The sequence below is a fragment of the Musca domestica genome, unplaced genomic scaffold (assembly GCF_030504385.1).
Source record: "Musca domestica strain aabys unplaced genomic scaffold, Musca_domestica.polishedcontigs.V.1.1 49, whole genome shotgun sequence".
NCBI lineage: Eukaryota > Metazoa > Arthropoda > Insecta > Diptera > Muscidae > Musca > Musca domestica.
Window position 1 is genome coordinate 6,125,941 of NW_026712344.1, and position 26,774 is coordinate 6,152,714.

Here is a 26,774-nt window from a genome sequence, read left to right on the forward strand (position 1 = left end):
CATTTTGAAACTACCCTAAATTTTATAAAAAAATTGTATGATATTGTAATGTTTGAAGTTTGGACCGACATGTCCATAAATTATATAGGGTGAGATGAAAAAACTACAACCAATTTCAGACTGCTGTCATTTCTTAGCCACTCGTCCGACAGCTGTGTAAAATTATTCCAGTGACAGCTCATTATATTGTTTACAAGCGAACAAAAGCATTTTGGTGGAAAATTTCCAGAAAATAATTAGTCGTGAATTTTATTGAATGAAAGCAAAAATATCGGAAATAGCGTCAAATTTTAGAAAAGTTTAGATTTGTTCGAATTGGTCACCTTTGGTACGAATTATACTCAGCGAATGTTGTTCAGCGGTATTTTGGCCCATTCCCGTCGAAGCGCTTGTTTGAGGTGATTGACACTTTGGTATTTTTTACTCCAGACACAATAGTCCCACTGATTGGTATCCGGAGATTTTTGTGGCCATTGTGCGCTTGAAATGAAGCGAGGAACCTAATTTTGTAACCATTCTTGGATGGCGTCTGCTGAGTGCGATGGTGCTGAGTCCTGTTGGAATGTCCAAGGTCTGCGGCCAAAATGTTTGCGTGCCCAAAGCTTTAATACACCCTCCAGAATATTTTCGCGATAATATTCGGCATTTATTCCGATGCCACGGTCGCTTGAGTTCTGGTGGCTAACCGAAGGTGCACATTTTCAGCTGATGTCTTTGACAAGTAAACACGATCATTTTGTTTTTTTACAAACTGCTGGACAACGAATTATTTCTCATCGGAGAAAACCAAATTTGGCAGTTCACCACTTTCAGCCAAGCGAAGCTCTTCTCAGTCTATTTTCTTTCAGTTGCGGTATAAGTTCTTGCACTTTTTCGAATTTCAATTCTGATTGCCACGGTCGATTAATACGAGCGGAGAGCGACCATCGGCTGTTATGACGTCCCACAGAATCACCGTGGCCGGCGCTTGAGTTCTGGGGGCCAACCGAAGGTGCACATTTTCAGCTGACCCCTTTTGCAAGTAAACACGATCATTTTGTTTGTTTAAAAACTGCTGGACAACGAATGCTTTCTCATCGGAGAAAACCAAATTTGGAATTTCACCACTTTCAGCCAAGCGAAGCTCTTCTCAGTCTATTTTCTTTCAGTTGTGGTATAAGTTCTTGCACTTTTTGGAATTTCAATGGATTTACCCCCAGCTCATTTTTCAATATTTGCCGAATGGAATATTGCGGCATGTTCAGTTCACGACGTGGGTTTCGATAAATGCGCTTTATTACTTTTCGAACAATCTGTGCTGATTTTGCTGTTTTCTTCCGTCCACTTCCTTGACGTCGTGCTACGCTACCAGTATCACGGTAACGAGCGATGGTACGAAACACAAAAGATTTATTCACATTTAAAAGCTGGAGTGCTCTAACGATAGCCACTTGTGGTTTTCCAGTTAAATATAAAGGAATCACACTATCACGCTTAAATTTCATCACGAATAAATTTTTTTTCTGGAAAATTCTCAGCAAAATGTTTTTTTTACAGATCCAAAATTATTTCTCCGATAGTCCCAGAAAAAATCCCTTATTATGGCTCTGATAATTTTCAAATAATTTTCCATAGAAATCCGGGAATATATGTTTGAATATCTAAAAAAAATATATATTCCTTGAAAATCCGCTTTTGTAGCTCTGATGATTCTTGAGATAATGTATTTTATAAAACCAAATTATAGATCAGATATTCCTTGCTTTTGTTCATAAATCCATGGTTATTGCTCCTTTATTCATTGAATAATATATCTTATAAATTCCGGTTATAGCCTAGATAGCCCTTAAAAAATATCGTTTGTAAATCCGTGCCTAAAGCTCCAGCAATCTCTTGATAAATATTCTTTAAAAGATAATCCTTGAAAAAAAAATCGGCGTAAATCTATGATTATAGCATTGATAGTCCTCGAAAAATATTTTTTTTATAAATCCACGATTACTACTCCTATAGTCCATGAAAAACAAATTGTGTAAAACCAAGATTATTGATAATTCTAGGAAAAAAAAAGTTAATACAAATGAAGCATATTAGCTCAGATAGTCTTTGAAATCATTTGTAGGAAACAAAAATTGTCGCATTGTCATAGTTGCAGAAACAAACGTGTGCTTATAAATACACGAACAACTGTCCTTATATAATATATGTTGTGTTGTAAAGATAAATTGTTCTTTAAAAAAACATTGTTTATAAATCCATGATTATAGCTCTGATAGAAAATCTCAATAATACAAATATGAGTCGGGGTCGATTCCTCAGATTAAATATTTTTATTAATTGGTAAAAAAACAAAATATTTTATTTTACACAATAAGCCACATTTAATATTAATGTCTTTTCTCCACGATCTTTTTCAGGTACATTTTAGATAAGGACTACTTTGGATATCTTTTATTTAAAGAGTTAAAGGTAATATAAAATATTTTCCCAATATATCGACTAGCTTTAAAGCAAATTTTAATGGTTTCCTCCACCAGTTCTCCCATCATGCAAAACCACATGGCCATTAGGCGTATGAATACTATTGATATATTCGCCATACGCCCTGATGTACGTTTATTAAAGACCTTCATTTCCTCGGCATTATAACCAGGCCACTGCTGCATAAGAGTGCATCTTTGTGCCATGAATGCAATCAACTTTCAGTTGTAGAGAATGGAAAAAGAAAAAAAAAATGGAAAAGGGGAAAAAGAAGCAGCTTTTTTTTAATTAAAAACAACCTCACAATGATGACTGGTCATAATTATATAGCGATCACTTCAGTTCACACTTGCGAATGGGTTGCGGTGTTGAGAACGATTCAAAGTGAGAGAAAAGTGTGGAAACTTGTCAAGGACTTTCATTAAAAATAAACAAAAACAAAAAAAAAAAAAAAAAAAATATGTTATGAAAACTCAGTTCAATATTAAAATGCAAGCTATGACGGCAACAAATGAGAGGAGGATATGGGATTTTTTGAATAATGTATGAATGATAACCATAAGTTATTGTGATAAAATATTTGAAAGGATATTGACTTTAGGCATTAATAACAACATTTTGTAATCGCAAAATGCTACTATGAAGTAAAACTGGAAGACTATATGTATTAAGAAATGTTAAATTATTTTTATTGTTTAAATTTCAAAGATATAAGTAAACAATTATTCAAATATTTACGTACTTACCCAAGACCAACTCCTTCGTCGTCATCATCATCCTAGATAGTAACACACAAACTATACAAGTTTATCCGCAAATATTTCAGCGTCCTTACTAAAACCAACTGTGGGGGCCAACGGATAACCTCTAATACTCCATAATGGAAATAAAATTAATTGACATCTATCGAATATCTGTAAGGTTTTGTGTATCCAACATGCAGTAGGATTGCTGTTAAAATCTATTGCCCCGAATCACATATATTGTAATTGTATGCCGTATACGAGATGCCAGAGGAAAACTGCATTTGACCTTTCAACTTAATGTCGAATGTTGACACTTTAGTTTGAGGCCATGCAAGTAGAGCAACTCTATTAGATACCTGAAATGATGATAACTATAAATAAAACCTCAAATAACATGAAACACAAATATTGATGCTATCATACAATAACAAAAACAATTCGATATCAAAAACAAGTAAAAAAAACATTAAGTTCGGCCGGGCCGAATTTTGAATACCCTCCACCATTTGGAACTAATTTGGAAATAAAATCCTGAAAAAAATTTTGTAAAATTTTAAAAATACCGAATATTATGTTATATTGGTGCCTATACGACGTGGACCCACACAGGCATTATTTGTCATGAGTCAATAAACGCGAATAATGTAGCTAAAATCATCGAAGTATAGAATATAGGGAGGTACCGTTATATCGGAGCTGTCCGAAGACCTGAACCTGCGTAGACAATTTTTTGTCATATTCTGCAGCATCCATTACGAACTTCAAATACGACATTTCAAACAACTTCGGTGAGTATTGTACCTAAACTCGTCAAAATACCGAATATAGGGAGGTACTGGTATATGGGGCCTATACGAAGACCTGGCCCTGCATAGACAATTTTCTGTAAAAGACTGGAGTTTCCATTACGAACTCTAAATGCGTAATTTGAAAAATTTTGGTGAATAAAGACAAAATACCGAATATAAGAAGGTACCGTTATATGGGGGCTATACGAAGACGTGGACCTGAACAGACAATTTTCTGTCTTAGGCTGTAGTATCCATTGCGAACTTCAAATACCAAATTTTGAACAATTCCGATTAATAATGTCGCTAAAATCAACAAAATACCAAATATCGGGAGGTACAGTTATATGGGGGCTATACGAAGACGTGGATCTGCACAGACAATTTTCTGTCTTAGGCTGTAGTATCCATTTTGAACTTCAAATACCAAATTTGAAACAATTCCGGTGAATAATGTCGCTAAAATCATCAAAATACCGAATATCGGGAGGTACCGTCATATGGGGGCTATACGAAGACGTAGACCTGCAAAGATAATTTTCTGTCTTAGGCTGTAGTATCTATTACGAACTTCAAATGCCAAATTTGAAACAATTCCGGTGAATAATGTTGCTAAAATCATCAAAATACCGAATATCGGGAGGTACCGTTATATGGGGGGCTATATGATAACTTGGACCTACATAGCCCATTTACGAACTTAACCTGCCTACTTGCAAAATATACATGTGTGCAAAATTTTAGCTTTCTATCTCAATTTGTTCGAAAGATAGCGTGATTACAACAGACAGACGGACAGACAGACACACAGACGGACATGGCTAAATCGTCTTAGAATTTTATGCTGATCAAGAATATATATACTTTGTTCGGTCTGACATGAGTATTTCGAGGAGTTACAAACGGAATGACAAAATTAATATACCCTCCATAGTATGGTGGAGGGTATAACAAGTATGCAAAGGCTATGATTGTGCGGGCCGTCCATGTGATACCCTACAACACTAGAATATGCTAAAAGGCACCTTATTTCCAAATCCATTTCGGAGAATTTCGTTATTGATATGTTATCATAGAGCCCTACCCTTAGCTTTTTGACCGGGGGCATTTGCCCAATATTTCCTCAATCCGTCGTGTTGGTAGGCATTCAAAACAATTTCACACGAAAGTTGTGGTCCATTTTACAATTAAATATAATCCAATGGTCATCCAAAATGCTTAGATATTATCCTTTTCTGGCAAGAAACCATTCCGATTTGATGAGAATCATGAAAATATGTCCTGCGGTTCTTGATTTATAAGCAGAATAACTAAGATCTATTTCTTTTACATATATCTTGTATATATTTTGCTACATATCCGATGTCTTGGCTATTTACATCTATGAAATGGTTAGAAGTGACCTTTTAATGTATTTGTGATTTGACCGTGACCAAAAATATTCGCGGTTTAGTGGCAAATTTCGTATTTTTGACATAAAATTATGTTTTGTTTTACCCGCAAAATATTTTCCGATTACCATCCAAATTGGTTAGCTTCTACCCAGCCCTGAACTCTAATTCCATGCAAATTTCCGTGTAGAGTGGTTCATAATTGTGGCCTATAGAACAACTGCAAAATAAGCAAAATGTTCTGCTCCATTTCAACCCGTAAATATTGTGCGATCATCTCCAAAAACAATAGGGTTCTATTCTGACCCTAACCCCACGTCCATTTTCAATTTCGTGAGGATCGGGCCACAATTGCAAGCTATAGCGTGATTACAAATTAACATGGACAGACGGACGAACGGACGTACATTGATTGCAAGATCAATTCAGCTCGCGAGATAGGAAGATCCATATATAGTTTTATATGTCGGAAACAATTATTTGGAGGTGTTACATAATTTTTGGCTCAATCAAACTTATAATGCCTCCAACACATAGTTTTGTAGGGTATAATACCGAATTACTACTATGCCTTGAACAGTGACAACAATTAATAAAATAACACTGTGCGACAATTTTTTTTTATTATTAAGGGGGAAATCCAGCAGATATGAAAGTAAAGTTAAAAAATTATTTCAATCAAAAGTCAAAAGTCTAGATCTTACCTAACTACCAATCTATAAAGGGTGAGATAAAAAACTGCAACAAAGTCAAACGCCTTTTTTTATTTTATTGAAAAATATCGGAAATAACATCAAATTTTAGAATAAGTTTAGATTTGTTTGAATTGGTCATCTTTGGCAAGAATTATGGACTTCAAATGGCCAATGAAACCGTCACACGCTGCCCGAATGTTGCTCTGCGATATTTTGGCACATTCTCGGCGAAGCGCTTGCTTGAGGTGATCGACACTTTGTTATTTTTTTAGTACCAACATTGCTTTCTAAAATACTCCAGAGACAATAGACCATCGGATTGGTATTCGGAGATTTTGGTGGCCATTGTGCGCTGGAAATGAAGCGATGAACTTCATTTTGTAACCATTCTTGGGTGGCGCGTGCTGAGTGCTATGGTACTGAGTCCTGTTGGAATGTCCAAGGTCTGCGGCCAAAATGTTTACGTGCCCAAGGCTTCAATACACCCTTCAGAATATTTTCGCGATAAGATTCGGCATTTATTCTGATGCCGATTAATACGAGCGGAGAGCGACCATCGGCTGTTATGGCGGGTCACAACATCACCATAGCCGGCGCCTAAGTTCTGGTGGCCAACTGAAAGTGCACATTTTCAGCTGACCTATGTGGCAAGTAAACACGATAATTTTTATACCCTACACCACAAGGTGGTCAGGGTATTATGTCTTCGTGCATTTGTTTGTAACAGGCAAAAGGAAACGAGATAGACCCATAGTTCCTTTTGATGATCGGCATAGAATCACATTCTGAGTCGATTTATGCATGTCCGTCCGTCCGTCTATCCATGTATTTTTGTAAACAAAGTACAGGTCGCATTTATTGCCCGATCCAGATGAAATTTTTCACAGATCATTTGTTTGGCCCAGGGACGAACCCTATTGAAGTTGGAGATAATCGGTCAAAATTTAGATATAGCTCCCATATATATCTTTATCCGATTTGCCTCTTATTGTGCACCAAACGTGTAATATGAGCCCGAATTGTATGGAATTTTGCATATACACCCAAATTAGGCCTGAAAAAAAGTATGCAACATTTGATCGAAATCGGTTCAGATATAGCTATAGCTCCCATATATATTGTTTATCCGATTTGTTATTTTTGTCCTCCGCAGCCGTAATATGCACTCTGCAGCAAAAATATTTGGGGAAATATATCAAATACGGCTCAGAAATACCTTTGCAAAATTTTATCGAGATCCGTTCAGATTTGGATATAGCTCCCATATATAACTTCGTCCGATTTACATTTTATTGTGAACCAAACGTCTAATATTTGTCTAAATGGGATGGAATTTGGCACTTACGACCGAATTGAGTCTAGACGCTAATATGTAAAATTTGGTGAAGATCGGTTCAGATATAGCTATAGCTTCAATATATATTGTTCATTCGATTTCTTGTATTTGTTACCCACAGCCGTAATATGCACTCCGTAACAACGATATTCAGGGAAATATATCAAATACAGCTCAGAAATATATTTGCCAAATGTTATCAAGATCGGTTCAGATTTGGATATAGCTCCCATATGTATCTTTATCCGATTTCAAATTAATTGTGCACCAAATGGGCAATACAACTCCGAATTTAGAAGATACAAATGCTTCGGCATATTTAGTCCTTTGAACTTTAAATCATAGCGTGTATGATTGAATTCTCCCATAAGAACTTTTAATTGTTATGCGCAGCTTTACTAAATTAGCAAAGTGGTTGTTTTCCGTCCACTTCCTTGACGTTGGGCTACGCTATCAGTATCACGGTAACGAGCGATGGTGCGAAACACAAAAGATTTATTCACATTTAAATGCTGGAGTGCTCTAACGATAGCCACTTGTGGTTTTCCAGCCAAATATAAAGAAATCAAACTTGAATTCCATTATGAATAACTTTTATTCTGGAAAATTCTCACCAAATTGCTTTTGTAGACTTGTAAAGAATATAATGAGCTGTCACTGGAATAACTTTAACAGCTGTCGGACGAGTGGCTTATAAATGACAGCAGTCTGAAGTTGGCTGCAGGTTTTTAATCTCAACCTGTGTATGGAATGCTCCGAAATGTCAAATTGGGACTCATTCAGTCGGAAATTGTGGCAGAAATATGAAAAATTACGAATATAAGAAAGTAACACGGGACAGAACATTTGTTTAATCGTCATTGAATTGTACTGTAATGAGGAATATGGACTTTGTGGAGTCTCCAACGCACAATGGGTGTAAAAGTGTATTTATCTTTGACTATTCTGAAATCATTCTATGAGGTGGACAAAACTAAATAACACGCAGCATGCTATTCTAAACGTTGGAAATACAAATTCCAAATTAAAGTTTATTTGAATGAAAAATATTGCTAAGCTTTTGACAATACCAAAAAAATTGATCTGAGTTTTCATATGGGGCTATTATAGATGTTCTATATCATATAGGTTTTTAATATTCAAATTAAAGCCTATAGCTGGAAAATAAGATCAAGCTATCCAAAATATCTAATTTTTGCCATGAATATTTATTTTTATTTATAAATTAGTCTTGCTATTACATCCATCATTACTTGCCGCATAATTAAGTAAGATCTGTGATTTATTATTCTTTAAATAATATGCATTAACAACGAAAAGTACGGGCCGGCAATGGGAACCGGGTCAGCTAGTTTAAAATATAGACATGTTCCCACAAAAGACAAATGAAACATTTCATGGAAAATTAATATTTCCAAAAAAAAAAAAAAAAACAGTTAAAAGCAGCAAGTTCGGCCTTTTAATACCCTCCACCATTTGCAACGAATTTCGAAATTTTCAAAAAATAAAATCCTTTAAAAATTCTGTTAAAATTGTAAAAATACCGAATATAGCCGTTATATTGGGGTCTATACGACGTGGATATACGTAGGCATTGTTTGTCGTAAGCCATTACCATATTCAAATTCGAAACTTGAAATAAACGGTGAATAATGTAGCTAAAATCATCAAAATATCGTATATAAGGAGGTGCCGTTAAATTGGAGCTGTGCGAAGACCTGGACCAGCATAGACAATTTTCTGTGACAGGCTGTAGCATCTATTACGAACTTCAAATACCTCATCTCAAACAATTTCGGTGGGTGGGTTCGCACAGACAGTTTTCTGTCACAGACTGTAGTTCCCATAACGAACTTCAAATACCAATTTTGAAACATTTCCCGTGAATAATGTCGCTAAAATCATCAAAATACCGAATATCGGGAGGTACTGTTATATGGGGGCTATACGAAGACGTGGACCTGCACAGACAATTTTCTGTCTTAGGGTGTAGTATCCATTTTGAACTTCAAGTACCAAATTTGAAACAATTCCCGTGAATAATGTCGTTAAAATCATCAAAATACCGAATATCGGGAGGTACTGTTATATGGGACCTATTTGAAAACGTGGACCTACATGACCAATTTACAAACTTAACCTGCCTACTGGAAAAATAAACATGTGTGCAAAATTTTAGCCATCTATCTCAATTTGTTCGAAAGATAGCGTGATTACAACAGACAGACAGACAGACGTCGCTAAATCAACTTAGAATTTTACGCTGATCAAGAATATATATACTTTGTTGGGTCTGACATTAGTATTTCGAGGAGTTACAAACGGAATGACATAGTATGGTGGAGGGTATAAAAAAAAATACCAAGAAGCTACTCATAGAAGCCTTGCAACCCATACATTACCATCGACGTCATTGTTAACGTTATACCGTCATCCATTGTAATCTAAACGCTATTATTACGGTTACTAACATTGCCACTAAAGCATACCACTCATAGGGCAAATAAAGAAGAATAATATCCACCAAAGCTTGGCGATTCAAATTGACCTCGATGATATCAGCAGTAACATCTGCAGCCACGAGCTCTACGCTGCTAACCTTTCCTGGCACCTCCATGAGTGTACGTTGAAATCTTAGACAAAGTAAATGATGGCGGTGACAAATTTAAGGGAAATACAATATTTTCCATAATCATGGGGAAAGTAACCAACTGTCGCCATCAGTTAAACGAATGCCATGTAAATCTATTTCATGAAAACCTAATGCTTATTTGAGTTACTCAAAACGTGGCACAAGCTGTTAAAAAAAAAAAAAAAAACTTCTGATATTAGTCACATTTATTATACAATAGGAGATGATGTATTTTGGCATTAGATGTTGTGGTAGTCAGCTATAATCTGTCAATGGAACAACATTTCTTGGGTTTAACATGACCGATTTTATGCCTTTTCGCAATTATAAAATAAACGACAATTGCGAAGCAAAATAAAACATTTTGTTCAAATATGTCAACTTCATACCCTTTGCATTACCAGTAACCTACCTACTGATGACAATAAAATTTACAGGCCAAAAATATCTCACTTTGTTCTTACCAAGTAATGAGGAATGGCTATTCGGCTTAATAGGCACATCCGCCTATAAATTTTAATGTCGTTGATAAGTAGTTCCATAAGACCTTAATCTTCTATCCATTTATAGGCTTTGTTCCACTTAAAAAAAACAATTTGTTCGGCAATAGGAAAACCTTTAAATTTTCTAGAGAAGTCTACTCGAAGAATATAAGTCTTTTGTGACAATAACTTCTGACGATATTACTATAGGAAAACAGATGGTTTGTGTCATGAATACCTGAACTTCTTTCTGAAAAAGAACTCAAGACTTTTCATTGAAAGTCTGAAGGGCCAGAAGTGTAAAACTACAAAGGTTTATGGATTATAACTTCTGGTTTTTATCGGCACATCCGACCGAATTCATCCAGAAGCAAGTACTTCAAATCTGATGAAGATTTTCTGGTTTGAAATATGTGTTCTCTTGGAGGAACTCTAGGTCTCATGAAAAAGGGTTGTTAGCGTACTGCAGAATGATTTTTTAGCCTTTTTATGAATAATATTCAGGTCTATATAAATAAATTCGGATATGATGATCTTATGTATTTACTTACGGAGACCTTCTTAACGTGGCATTCGGCGTTTTTATTGAAATACCTTCATATATTTTGTAGAAGTACCTGTAGATATATTTACAGGTTGAGATGAAAAAACTGCAACCAAATTCAGACTGCTGTCATTTCTAAGCCACTCGTCCGACAGCTGTTAACATTATTCCAGTGACAGCTCATTATATTGTTTACAAGTGTACGAAAGCATTTTGTTGAGAACTTTCCAGAAAAAAAGTTAATCGTGATGGAATTCAAGCGTGATAGTGTAATTTTTTATATTTGGTTGGAAAACCACAAGTGGCTATCGTAGAGCCCTCCAGTATTTAAATACCATCGTTTGTTTCCGTGATACTGGTAGTGTAGCTCGATGTTGAGGAAGTTGGCGGAGGAAAACAGCAACATCAGCAGAAATGGTTCGAAAATTGAAGAAGCGACTTTATCGAAACCCGCGTCACAGTGGCCGAAAATGGCTCGTGAGCTGAAAATATCGCAATATTCCATTCAACAAATACTGAAAAATGAACTCGGGGTAAAGCAATTGAAATTCCAAAAAGTGCAAGAACTTATATCGCAACAGAGAGAAAAGAGCTAAAGATTTGCTTCGCTTGGCCAAAAGTGGTAAACTGCCGAATTCGGTTTTCTCCGTAAACAGAAAACATTCGTTGTCCAGCAGTTTGTAAACAAAATGATCGTGTTTACTTGCCAAAGAGGTCAGCTGAAAATGTGCACCTTAGGTTGGCCACCAGACATCCGATGGTCGCTTTGCGCTCGTATTAATCGATTGTTGCATCAGAATAAATGCCGAATATTATCGCGAAAATATTCTGGAGGGTGTATTGAAGCCTTGGGCACGCAAACATTTTGGCCACAGACCTTGGACATTCCAACAGGACTCAGCACCATCGCACTCAGCACGCGCCATCCAAGAATGGTTACAAAATGAGGTTCCTCGCTTCATTTCCAGGACACAAAGGCCACCAAAATCTCCGGGTATAAATCCATTGGACTATTGTGTCTGGAGTATTTTGGAAAGCAGTGTTGGCACTAAAAAACACCAAAGTGTCAATCACCTCAAGCAAGCGTTTCGCCGGGAATGGATCAAAATACCGCAGAGTAACATAAAGGTCTGACGTCTGACGATTTCATTGGCCTTTTGAAGGCCATAATTCGTGCCAAAGGTGACCAATTCGAACAAATCTAAACTTATTATAAAATTTGATGCTATTTCCGGCATTTTTTGCTTTCATTCAATAAAATTAGAATAAAATGCCAAAACTAAAGGCGTTCAACTTTGTTGCAATTTTTTTCTCATCCTGTATATTATTGATCAGCGTAAAATTCGAAATCAATTTAGCGATGTACAGGGTTGTCCATATTTGACGGACCTATCTGGCAACGCCATAACTTTTGACAGAGATGTCTCATCGCTTAATGACATACCGCGTTTGAAGCATTAGTTCAAGCAGATTTTTACCATGAACCAATACACGCCACGCGAGCGCTCTGAAATTTACATTCAACAGAAGAAGTCAATTGTGAAAACTCAAAGTGCTTTTAAAATATTAAAAAATGTGAGAAGTGCGCCTTCTAAGAACACCATTAAGCGTTTATACGAAAAATTTTCGACTGGTAAGGCTCTTTCTAATCCGAAGAGGCCATATAAAAGTCGACCAAGGCGATCGGCCGAGAATATCGCTGCCGTACGAGCCAGTGTTGAGAGGTCCCCAAGAACATCCCAAAAACGCCGTTCTCAGCAGTTGGGCATGGCTCGGTCCACTTTACAACGGATTATTCGCATTGATTTGCATTTGTTCCCGTACAAAATTCAATTGACGCAAAGAATGTTGCCTGCGGACAATCCTCGTCGATTGGAATGGGCCCAAGGGGCCCAAAGATCCGTCGAATATGGGCAACCCTGTATATCTGTCTGTCCGTCTGTCTATTGTAATTACGCTATCTTTCGAACGAATTAGAATAGAGGGGTAAATTTTGCACACATGTATTACGATACGAACAATTTGTATTATGTCTAGGATGATTGGATGAGATATATCGTTCCACGTTTTCGTATAGCCGTCATATAAAAATACCTTCCGATATTCGGTATTTTGATAGTTTTAGTTACATTTTTTTATGGATTTGTCTAAGAATTGGTATTTGTAGTTCATAATGGGTTCTAGCTCCGGTGGCGGAACATTACATATATATGTCCACGTTTTCGTATAGACGCCAATTAACGCTACCTCCCGAAATTCGGTATTTTTATGATTTTTAATATTTTGACAAAAAAAAAAAAAAAATAAAAAATAAAAAATAAAAAAAAAAAATAAAACGATTGTGATCCACTGTACGCCAACCTTTAAGGGTCTCAGCTCTACAAATGTTTTACCTTTTCCCGAAACTTAAAATCTCTCACCCCACAAACCACACGCCATTACGTAGTTTTGTTATTTCGTCTCTAATCTTCAGCAGACAACAATTAGCCCTACACTCTTTCATTATATCATTAAATTATAGGGTTGTTTGAAAAACAAATAAACATATTATTAACCCTATTACTAGGATATTGTGTAAGGTGCTTCCCTCTTCCTCGGGGTCAACCATAATTGTTCTACAACTAATTAAGTAAAAAAATCGCCCACAACCAATAACAGACATTCCTGATTTCCCTGATAAAAAAATGAAATGAAGAATGAAATAGAAAAAAAAAACAAAAAAAATACCAACAGACATTTTTCTTTGAGAACAAGTCATGACATCGCTAAATCACTTTTGTTATGTTTTAATTTTCAACAACAACTCCCACTCACTTTCCTCCTTCTTCCCTCACTCACTCACTCCCCTAGTTTTCCATTTGAAAAAAAAAACATTGACTAATTGAGTTCTAGAAGAAGTTTAGATTTTGTTTTTGAGGATTGGTTTCAAGTTGATATGTCTTGCTGCTATCCATTTAGGCGATTAGCTTGATTTTATGTGACCTGTCACAGAATTTTTCGGCGGGTGGGGTGGTAGTTTAGATGTTTGAAGTGTTTTTTTTGGCATTCTTTATGGCTAAATTGACAACTTTATTTTGTTTTTGTTTACGTTCGACATTCTTGGATGAAGACACTGGGGTTTCTTTGTATCAATTTTTATATATATTTCTTGGTTGTTAATTCAAGAATTTTCTTTAGTTTTTTTTTTTTTTTAAGGAGCGGTTGCAACGACTGCCGTGTATTGTCCATACACACACATACATACAAAATAACGATTTATAATTTTATTAATGGGTCAATAGGTAAGACATAGTAATGGGGTGGAGGCTTGTGTGTGTGATACGACAGACATTGATGTGTCTCTTTGGCCATAAATATTTTAGGAGACAGGAGAGGAAGGAGGTTAGAGAGTTTAGACATTCATTCATAAAAAGTACGCATACACACATACATACACTATCGAGAAGTCATTCATTCTTTCATTCAACCATCCAACCCAAATCAAACTTATTAACAACCCGAAGCAGAGCAACAACCAATACCACCAGTCAGGATGGAAAAACAAACATCAAGAAAACTTTTAGCCAGGTTAATGTAATAACGTTGTTAGTTGTTAAATGTCAGTTGGCAGTATTAAAGGGGACCGACCAGCCACAGTAGAGAGTAGTGTGGTTTCGAATATTTTCCGCTCACTTTGGTCTTATTTTGACTGCAAACATTTTTCCAAATTTTGCTATTTTATGTTGCTTATCAATCACGTTTGACATTTGTATTTTCGTTGCTTCAGGCATTCGCCAATGTTTTATGTACTTTTTTATTTGAGGGATGATTTAAGAAGCTTACTTGGCTGATAGGTTTAGGTTGAAACAACTGACAAAAATTGAGATTGAGCAAAATTTCATAAAAATCTAAAAATTTATCATTTCGGAGGGGGCTCGAACCCAAAGAGAATGAATTTTTGTACAGTATTTATCGTTGGTTTACAATGTCGAGGGCCAAATACTGGAAAAGTAGTATAGCCACCATATAACTCTACCTCCCAATATTTAGTATTTTGTCGATTTATGCCACATTTTGTAATGTAATGGATTCATATTCGGTATTTAGATATGGTAAAAGATTCTACGTACTGTGGCAAAATATCGTCAATATAGATCTACGTTTTTTATAGCCCCTATACAGGGTGAAATAAATAAATGCAACAAAGTCAAACTAAATCATTATTACATGTTTTTATACCCTACAACACTATATGTTGGGGGTATTATAAGTTTGATTGGGCCAAAAATTATGTAACACCTCGAAATATTGGTTTCCCACATAGGAAAGTATATATGGGTCTTCCTAGCTCGCCGAGCTGAGTCGATCTAGCTATGTATGTCCGTCCGTCCATCTGTCCATGTTAATTTGTAATCAAGCTACAGGTCGCAATTATGAACCGATTCTCACGAAATTGAAAATGGAGGTGGGGTTAGGGTCAGAATAGAACCCTATTGTTTTTGAAGATGATCGCACGATATTTTTCTGATTTTGCAATTGCTCTATAGGTCACAATTATAAACCAATCGACGCGAAAATTTACATGGAGTTAGAGTTTGGGACTGGGCAGAAACCTAATAATTTGAGCGACCATCGGACAATAATTAGCGGGTAAAATAGACCCTAACTTTTATGTTAGAAAATAGGAAAATTTCCATTAAACCGCGTATATTTTTAATCCCATCCAAATCACAAATACATTAAGAGATCACTTCTGACCATTACAGTCATGCTAATAGCCAATAAATCGGATATTTAGCAAAATATGTACAATACATATGTAAAAGAATTGATCTTATTTAATCTGCTTATAAATCAAGAAACGCTGGGCCGATTTTCACAATTCACATCAATTCGGAATGGTCTCTTGCCAGAAAAGGATAAAATCTAAGAAAATTGCGGGATAATATACCAATAAAAAAGTTATATCTTTTGTTTCATTTTTTTCCATTTTTGTCATATTTTGATCGCATGCGATTTTTTCAATTTGACTTACAATTTTGAATTTTAAATTTTCTAAATTTTTACACCCCCCCCCCCCAAACTACGTTTTGAGGGTATTATATGTATGTCGCAATTATTGTCCGATCCTCACGAAATTTTGCATGGGGGTGGATCGGAATTAAAGTCTATTGTTTTTAGGATGTGCATTTAGAAGTTTAAATGGCTAAAAAATTTTAAATTTTTTTACTTTTGTAGTCGTTCTATAGGCCACAATTGAAAACTAATCGACACGGAATTTTGTATCGGAAGAGAGTTGAGGACAGAGAAGAAGTCTAGCATTTTGGATGGCCATTGGATTATATTTAGCAGTAAAATGAACCAAAACTATCGTGTGCAATTGTTTTGAATACTTCACAATACTACGGAGTGCGTAAATATTGGCCAAATTCTCAGGGTCAAAAACCTAAGGGTAATCTCTGGGCAGGGCTCTTTGGCAAAAACGAAATCTATGGATTTGCATATAAATGACTTCGAACATATTGTAGTGTTGTAGGGTATCACATGGTCGGCCCCGCACGACTATAGCCTTTGCTTACTTGTTTTTTAATTTTATAGAATGAAAGCAGAAAATATCGGAAATAACATCAAATTTTGAAATAAGTTTAGATTTGTTCGAATTGATCACCTTTGGCACTAATCATGGCCTTCAAACGGCCAATGAAACCGTCACACGTTGCCCGAATGTTGATCTGCTATATTTTGGTCCATTCCCCAAGGTGCAGCCAAAATGTTTGCGTGCCCAAGGCTTTAATACACCCTCAATAATATTTTCGCGATAATATTCGGCATTTATTCTGTGGCCACGGTCAATTAATACCAACGGAGAGCGATTATCGGCTGCTATGGCGGTTATGGCGAATATAGCTCCTATATATATCTTTGCATAGATTTTTGCTCATTCAGTTGGATTTATCAGGGATGCAAGTAAGACATTTGCTGAAACTCTGTTCCGTTGGAAAGCCCCCTTAGTTCCAAACCTATTTTGGTCGATTTTGTTTTTGAAATAATGTCATACAGTCCTGTAAAGATTGTACCTTTGGGGTCACACAAAAAGAATTACTGACTTTTATGAATTGAAAGGCATAAGTATTCAAAATTTTTACACTTTGTCGGGGATTTACTAGAAGAAGTGAAATCTTTACGCCAAATCTTGTGTTGGTGAATAGTTTGAACCGAATCGGATCCCCATTTCGCTTTTATGCGTATTTTGGTTGTTTTAAATCATTGGACCAGTTTTGCCCTGATTCAAATATTAAGATTTACAAAGTTTTAACAAAATTGGAAAATCCTTTTTTATGAGGTAAGTTATTTGCTATGATTTTTTTTTTCATTTTATACTGGAGGTACCACAATCAGTGGACCAATACTGGCCATCTCCGTACTCGATATAAGTTTGGTAATACAATTAAGATTTACCAAGTTTGGACCAAATCGAATACTCTCTTCGACAGCTATCATTAGCTTGACCCCATATATCCTGAAGCAGATTTCGGCCAAAGATATTTGGGTCTGAAACCATTGTTTCGATGGGGCCGTATCAAATGATAAGGGTGTACCCTCAGTAGCCATTAAGGCTAAAGGTACAGTAATCATATTTCCTTCAAAACCCAGGTCTCTTCAAACTTAACGCATTGCAATATTAGTATTTGAATTGGATCGCATGTAAAGATGGGATATGTGGGTCCAATTTTTTAATACAGTTCCCATATAACTAAACAGCTTCGGAAACCCGACTGAAATCTAATGAATAATTTGTGACTTCAAGAGTGACAAAAATACTTATCCAATTAAAAATTTAAAAAAAAATACTTAACTTTTTACTATAACTAAGTTATCGATTTCATATAACCTCAACATTTTCTCTCACTTCCTTCTGAGATCATTAAATCATTTGAACGTTACAATATTATATAAATGAAAACAAATTGTACAATTCCTTTCAATCAGTGTGTATTGAAGTAAAAACAAATCTCAATAAAATTTAATTAGTTGCTGCTTCAATCAGAATAGTATAGCGACGTAGCAGAAGAAGAACTCATAATGAGCCAATTAAAGACAAGCCATAATAAATGAGCCCATTTCAATTATCTCCAACCCCCACGCCCTTATTGCTATCTTCATGTTCATCTGTCATACCAGTAAAAAAAAAGAAAAAACAACTGTGATGAAATCTACCATCAGAAGAATGCCCCTAAGATTCGTAAATGTAAGTGTAGATCCGCCATAATAAGATAATGTAATATTCAAGATTGCCCATTGAAATTTGTAAGAGATATGAAAGTGGGTGGAGGAAATATCATGAATGATGGCTGTGAGCATAAATGTGAAAAAATGAATTTTCCAATGGAAGCCACTTACATCTAGGTGAGTTGATGTAATTTCGCAGAGGATGCCATGTAAATTGATTTTAGATATCATATTTATGCCCTCAGCCATATGGCTAGAGAGGGTATATATATGGTCAAAATGTGACTAATCGAAATAACGGTTTTAGAACCTAGGCCTCTTTGGACCAAATCTGTTTCTGGACATTTGGAGTCGATCTAGTGATGTCCATCCGTCCGTCTGTCTGTCTGTCTAGCAGGCGCGCATGATAACTCTCGAAGGTAGTATCCGATTTTATCCAATCTTGGTACATCGTAATATTTTTGTCAAACATAGATTGAGTTGGGAGATGGGCAAAATCGGTCTACTCCTTCTGGTACCTCCCCCACAAAATGTCAAAATTTTCAAAGAAAATAATTTTCTGCACAGAAAGAGAAAGGATAATACGATTTTGCTTCAACTTTGCAAATCCTAATATTTGCGTTAGTTCTAGGTCAGGCCCGAAAATGCACATTATCAGTCCACTGCATCATGTACCTGCCCTACAAGGGGTATAAATTTTGAATACATACAACTCTTATAACATGTGATGTAAGGTCCGATTGTCTTCAAATTTCACACATCCCAATGATTTTAATAACCCAAGTCCCAGTGTTAAGATGGAATATATGGCTCAACTCCTTTTTTTACCTGCCCCACAAAAGGTCGAAATTTTCAAAAATACAAAAATATTTTTTCGGCATAAAAATAAGCAATAATCGAATTTGGCTCCAACTTTGCAAATCCTAACATTTGCATCAGTGCTAGGTCAGGTGCGAAAATGGACAATATCGGTCCTCTCTATCAAGAACCTCCCCCATAAAGGCTCAACATTTTGAATAATTTTACCTCACACCTGTTATAAAATGTAATGTAAGAGTCCGGTTGTCTTCAAATTCCACACATCCTAATCATTTTATTAACCCAAGGTTTGGTGTTAAGATGAAATATATCGTTCCACTCCTTTTGGTACATCCCCTACAAAAGGTCGAAAGTTTGAATATTCATTAAGCTCATAAAACGCGAAATAAACATCCGATTCCATTTAGATTTGGCACATATAAACACAGAATACGTTAAGACCGGACCCTCTGGTACCTGCCCCACAAAGGGTCAGTTTTGAATAAGCAACAAGTAAAAAAGGTGTAAGTTCGGCCGGGACGAACTTTTAATACCCTCCACCACTTGGTACAAATTTTGTAATTTCCACAAAAAAAAAAAAAAAATAAATAAATAAATAAATAAAATCCGTTAAAAATTCTGTTAAAATCTTAAAAATACCGAATGTATATACGACGACGTGGACCTGCATAGGCAACTTTTGTCATAAGTTATTACAATATTTAAATGCGAAACTTGAAGAAAAATCTGTTTATATGCACAGACAATTTTCTGGCATGGGCTGAAGTATCCATTACGAACTTCACATGCGAAATTTGAAACAATCCCGGTAAATAGTGTCGCTAAAATCATCAAAATACCGAATATCGGGGGGTACGGTATATGGGGTCTATATGAAGACGTGGACCTACATGGCCCATTTTCTGTTTTATGCTGCAGTATCTATTGCGAACTTCAAATACCAAATTTGGAACAATTTCGGGGAATAATGTCGCTAAAATCATCAAAATACCGAATTTCGGGGGGTACTGTTATATGGGGACTATATGAAGACGTGGACCTACATGGCTCATTTTTTGACTTAGGATGTAGCATCCATTACAAACTTCGAATACCAAATTTGAAACAATCCCGGTAAATAGTGTCGCTAAAATCATTAAAATCCCGAATATCGGGGGGTACCGTTATATGGGGACTATATGAAGACGTGGACCTACATGACTCATTTTTTGACTGAGGATGTAGTATCTATTACGAACTTCAAATGCCAAATTTGAAATCATTTCGATGAATAATGTCGCTAAAATCATCAAAATACCGAATATCGGGAGGTACCGTTATATGGGGGCTATATGATAACTTGGACCTACATGGCCCATTTTCGAACTTAACCTGAATATTGGCAAAATATACATGTGTGCAAAATTTTAGCCTTCTATCTCAATTTGTTCGAAAGATAGCGTGATTACAACAGACAGACAGACGGACATGGCTAAATCGTCTTAGAATTTTACGCTGATCAAGAATATATATACTTTGTTGGGTCTGACATGAGTATTTCGAGGAGTTACAAACGGAATGACAAAATTAATATACCCTCCATAGTATGGTGGAGGGTATAAAAATTTTATAAAATCCGAAATAAACCTTGGGTTCTCTTTATATTTCATACATTCCATTATTTCTACATTTCTACTAACACAAGAACTGTTGTGAAGATGGGATATATCGGTCCTCTCCTTCTGGTACCTTCCCCACAAAGGGTCATGGAGCTCATAAAACGCGAAATTAACATCCAATTCCATTCAGATCCCCAAACATTATTGCTAATACAAGATCTGTTGTGAAGTTGTATAGCTGCGAACCCATTCTGGTTCCTCATCCACAAAGGGTCACAATTCTTATACCCTCCACCATACATAGTATGGAGGGTATATTAAGTTCGTCATTCCGTTTGTAATTCATCGAAATAATCATTTTAGACCCCATATAACATTACCCCCCCGATATTAGGTATTTTGATGATGTTAGCCACATTTTTCAATGGAATTGTCTGCTATTCCGAACAAGAAGTCCCTTGTGACTATTTTATGCACTGAGAGAGAATTGTCTATATAGGCCCACGATATCGTATATCCCCCATATAACGTTGTCCTCCGATATTCGGTATTTAGAAGTTTTTACCCACATTTTTTAACGGAATTGTCTGAAAATCCACAAAAGGAGTTACTTGCGGGTACTTTATACCTCTGAAGAGAGTTGTCTATATAGGTCCACGATTTTGTATAGACCCCATACAACGGTACCCCCGATATTCGGTATTTTGATGATTTTAGCCACATTAACCAATGGAATTGTCTGAAATTCCACACAAGGAGTTCTTTGTGAGTGCTTTACCCCCAAACGTCGATTTGTCTATATAGGTCCACAATATCTGATATCCCCCCATATGTAGGCACCTTCCGATGTTAGGTATTTTAAAGATTTTAACAGAATTTTTAATGGATTTTATTTTTTTGGAAAATTTTCTCATTCGTTCCAAATGGTGGAGGGTATTCAAAGTTCGACCCGGCCGAACTTACTGCTTTTTTACTTGTCTATATTTTTATCTGTCATAACATACGAAACAAGTCAGCGATTCTTTACAATTTGCTATATCTAAATATTTCTCTCAAGAAGAAACTTGGGAGGAAAATGGATTTTATGACGAAGTTACCAATATAGACCAAACCTGGCACGTCACAATCTTTATATCGTATATATTTAGGTCCGATATGAAATAGACAATATTGGTCCATTCCTTCAGAACCCACTCCATAGAAGGCCAAGAGTTTGAATAATCATAACAGAAGTCAAAATATATTTGAATAATCGAACATTGGCTGAGGGTATACGACTGTCGGCAGAACTGACTGATACTTCTTAACTTGTTTTATTTACAGAATAATGTATACATTATCATATCAAAGCAGAATATTCGATTTGAAGTTAACATTTCATATACAGACGGCTGGCCATATGATGTTGCGATATCTCTATCATTGGTCATTCTTTGAAAGCCCCTTTGTTATAGGGGCATATTAACATTTCCTGCCCTTCTTACAGTTCCCACTCACATCTCAAGTAATGACCCTTTCGAATAACTCAATTCCCTTGCTATAGCATTTCAATTAAATCATTGAAAATGTGAAAGGAAAATAAAACATTCTACCACAATACTGCAGTCACATACTGAAAACTTTGTTGGAAATTGAAGTTAAAGCCTCATTATTCTTTGCAGTTTTCCTTTTCCACTCTCATTTATTCTCAGACACCACCACAGCTATTTCCCTCCCCCCCCCCCCCCCAACATACGAATCATCTAACTATCTGCAATGAATGGTGCAACAATTCCTCTTATCTAGCCACAACACACTTCAACTCAAAGAGGCTATATAGGTTGCAACAGCAGCAACAACTAAATAAATTTATGTGGAGTCAAAGGATGTGGAAATGAGAATAGGATTATAATGATTATTGTGATGTTGATGATGCAATGACGATGATGAGCATTATTATGAGCAAGTTAGTCATAGTCATCAGAAGTTAAACCTACCTTAGTGCCAGCCAAGATGAAAGAAAACTCATAGCCGCTGCACAGTATGACATTTTTTGCTTCTATGCCTTCCAGGAGAAACGTGATGGATTTTTATGGTGGAAAATGTGGAAGTTGAAGTTTTTTCCTTTTCTGTGTATGGGTTTTCCAGTTCTTGTCTGCTGTGATGCAGCTTTGTGTAGTGTTGCCATTTGTTCATCACCTTCTCTACCAAAAAAAAAAAACTTCAAAATCTTCTAAAAATGTTCACAACTAAAAGAAAACAAGTTAAAAAGTATCGGTCGGTTTTGCCGAAAGATGTATACCCCCAGCCAATGTTTGATTATTTAAAAATATTTTTGAATTCTGTTATGATTATTCAAACGCTTGACGATCTATGGAGGGGGAAAGAATGGACCAATATTGTCCATTTCGTATCGGACCTAAATAAAAACCAGTAAAGAAAGTCCCAAAGTCGGGCGGGACCGATTTTATGATACCCTACACCACTTTGCTAATTTAGTTGAGCTCCACTTAATAATTACAAGTTTTTATGGGAGAATTCAATCATACACGCTATGATTATAATCATAATTTAAAATTCAAAGCACTAAATATGCCGAAGCATTTGTATCTTTTAAATTCGGACTTGTATTGCCCATTTGGTGCAAAATTAATTTGAAATCGGATAAAAATATATACGGGAACTATATCCAAATCTGAACCGATCTCGATAAAATTTGGCAAAGATATTTCTGAGCTGTATTTGATATATTTCCCTAAATATCGTTGTTACGGAGTGCATATTACGGCTGTAGGTAACAAATACAACAAATTGGATAAACAATATATATTGGAGCTTTGGCTATATCTGAGCCGATCTTCACCAAATTTGGCATACTACCTTCTAGACTAAATTCGGTCGTATGTGCCAAATTCCATCGCATTTGGGCAAATATTAGACGTTTGGTGCACAATAAAAGGTAAATCGGACGAAGTTATATATGGGAGCTATATCCAGTCGACCTAAATATTCCATTTCCATGCTTCAACTAATACAGATAAAAATTTTTATATCCAATTTAGGAAAACCATAAATTCCATATCTATTTCAGGATTCTGGTTGAGAGGCATATATTTAAATATAGATAGTTGTAAAGAAGGAATGGACCGATCTCTACCGTTTTTATAACAGATCTTGTGTTGATAGAAATATTCAGATGTGTTTTCGTAATTTCGCATTTAATGAGCTTCATGGATATTCAAAATTTCGACCTTTTGTGGGGGAGGTACCAGAAGGAGTGGACCGATATATTCCGTCTTACTACCAAATCATGGGATCATAAAAATATTAGGATGTGTGAAATTTGAAGACAATTTGACTGTTGTATCCCATTTTATAAGAGTTGTTATTATTTAAAAATTTTGACACTTTGTGGGGGAGGTACTTGATGGAGTGGACCGATATTATCCGTTTTTGCACCTGATCTAGAACTGACGCAAATATTAGGATTTACAAAGTTAGAGCAAAATCAGATTATAGCTTTACTTTCTGTGCAGAAACTATATTTTTTGAAAATTTCAGCCTTTTGTGGGAGAGGTACCAGAAGGAGTGGACCGATATTGCTTATCTTCGAATTCGATCTAAGTTTGACAAAAATATTACGATGTACCAAGTTTGGACCAAATCGTATAATCCCTTTGGGAGTTATCAGGCGCACCAGACGAACGGACGCACATCGCTAGATCAACTCCAAATGACCTGAAACGGATTTGTTCCAAAGAGATCTAGGGCCTAAAATCGTTATTTCGACTAGGCACGTTTTGACCTTATCTAGCCATATGGCTGAGAGTATAAAAGCAGTTGTTCTACTTTTTTACCTCTTGATGTGAATTTGTGTTTGATTTCATTGATAACGATCTTCCGATTGGTAGTGGGACACACCATGCATTTAGCCACTGTTAGGAATATTAAGTGTTGTTTGTCGACTTTTATGGGCGTCGGCATACACTTTGTATTTATACCCTACACCACAAAGTGGTCAGGGTATTATGTGTTTGTGCATTTGTTTGTAACAGGCAAAAGGAAACGAGATAGACCCATAGTTCCTTTTGATGATCTGCATAGAATCACATTCTGAGTCGATTTATGCATGTACGCCCGTCCGTCTGTCCATGCATTTTTGTAAATAAATTACAGGTCGCATTTATTGCCCGATCCAGATGAAATTTTGCACAGGTCATTTCTTTGGCCCTATTGAAATTGGAGATAATCGGTTAAAATTTACATATAGCTCCCATATATATCTTCACCCGATTTGCCTTTTATTGTGCACCAAACGTGTAATATCTGCACGCATAGTATGGAATTTTGCATATATATCCAAGCTAGGCTTGAAATTTGATCGAAATCGTTTCAGATATAGCTATAGCTCCCATATATATTGTTCATCCGATTTGTTATTTTTGTTCTCCGCAGCCGTAATATGCACTCTGCAAGAACAATATTTGGGGAAATATATCAAGTACAGTTCAAAAATACATTTGCTAAATTTTATCGAGATAGGTTCAGATTTGGATATAGCTCCCATATATAACTTCGTCCGATTTACCTTTTATTGTGCACCAAACGTCTAATATTTGTCTAAATGGGATGGAATTTGGCACTTACGACCGAATTGAGTCTAGAAGCTAGTATGCCAAATTTGGTGAAGATCGGTTTAGATATAGCTATAGCTTCCATATATATTGATCATCCGATTTGTTATACTTGTTACCCATAACCGTAATATGCACTCCGTAACAACGATATTCAGGGAAATATATCAAATACAGCTCAGAAATATCTTTGCCAAATTTTATGGAGATCGGTTCAGATTTGGATATAGCTCCCATATATATTTTTATCCGATTTTAAATTATTTTTGCACCAAATGGGCTTCTGCATATTTAGTCCTTTTAACTTCAAATTATAATTATAATCATAACTTTTATGATTGAATTCTCCATAAAAACTTTTAATTGTTATGTGGAGCTCTACTAAATTAGCAATGGTGTAGGGTATCATAAAGTCGGCCCCGCCCGACTTTAAGACTTTCTTTACCGGTTTTTTGCTGGCACTGAGATTTGAACCTTCAGCAATCGGACGGGAGTAAGGGAGCAAAAATGTTGTGACCAAATTCTTAAATGTCCCTACAATTTCCCTACAATTTCCCTATTCTTAAATTTCAAGGCAGAACTCTGTCTCACAATCATCCCATCAAATACTGTAAAGCCTTAATATATTTCCCCCTATGCATTATTTTTTTTTTCTTTTATAAGAAAAACTATCAAGAAATAGAATAGAAATGAATATTTTCTCTTAATAGCGTCGCAACCACAAAAACATACCCTGGTCATACAATTTTGTTGGTAATAACCAACTAGAAGTGACTTGATGGAGGATGCCAAAGAAACAAAAAAAAAACATACTTCTTTGGCCAATGCGAAGAGAAAAGAATAAAATGGGGGCATGTTGAACTTAGTGGTGAAATATTGGAGAACGAAGACAACAACTCAAGTGGGCCATGAAATAATACTGCGACTATGAAGCGTTAGTTATGTGCCACTTAAGTGTGGCACCCCGACTGCAACTCGGTAACTTTATAAGCGATGACTGATGCTATCATAAAACTCGCAAGAAAAAACACAAACTTATTTTACTTTTTGCTATGAAAGTAGAAGATGAAGAAGACGAACAGATAATAATCATAAAACTATAAGAAATTTAATTATACTTGAGATGATTTTGCAGAACAAAAAAAGAAGAGAAATTAAACACACACACACACATACAAGAGAAACTAAAGTTTGAAACAAGCTGTTGATGGCTTGGAAAAAAAAACTTTTACCGAGAGGAGTAGGTGGTAAATAGGTATCAACTTCAGATGCAAGTGATATCGTACGAATGCGATAAAGTGCTCAAAATTCTAAGGAATACTAATTTTTTAAGATCGAGTTTGAAAGTAGGAATGATAGAAAACTGGTCAAAGGAAGTATAGAGGATGGTTCAGTTAATTAAAACTTGGTATTTGTTGTGAAAAAACACTGTGTAGAGCCAAACGAAGATATGGAATCACC

At 35.8% G+C, this 26,774-nt stretch overlaps 1 protein-coding gene across 2 annotated transcripts in view; it reads left to right on the forward strand.

Moving 5' to 3' along the window:
- The window catches only part of LOC101890429 (acetylcholinesterase-like), a 276,027-nt gene that overhangs the window by 105,008 nt on the left and 144,245 nt on the right, over positions 1 to 26,774 (forward strand). Inside the window, exon 2 of one of the 2 annotated variants that reach the window (XM_059127903.1) lies at positions 2,397 to 2,448. The exons of the other annotated variant lie outside the window; for it this stretch is intronic. The gene's annotated coding sequence lies outside the window, so the exon portion shown is untranslated. The remainder of the gene's footprint in view (positions 1 to 2,396; positions 2,449 to 26,774) is intronic. 2 annotated transcript variants of the gene reach the window in all.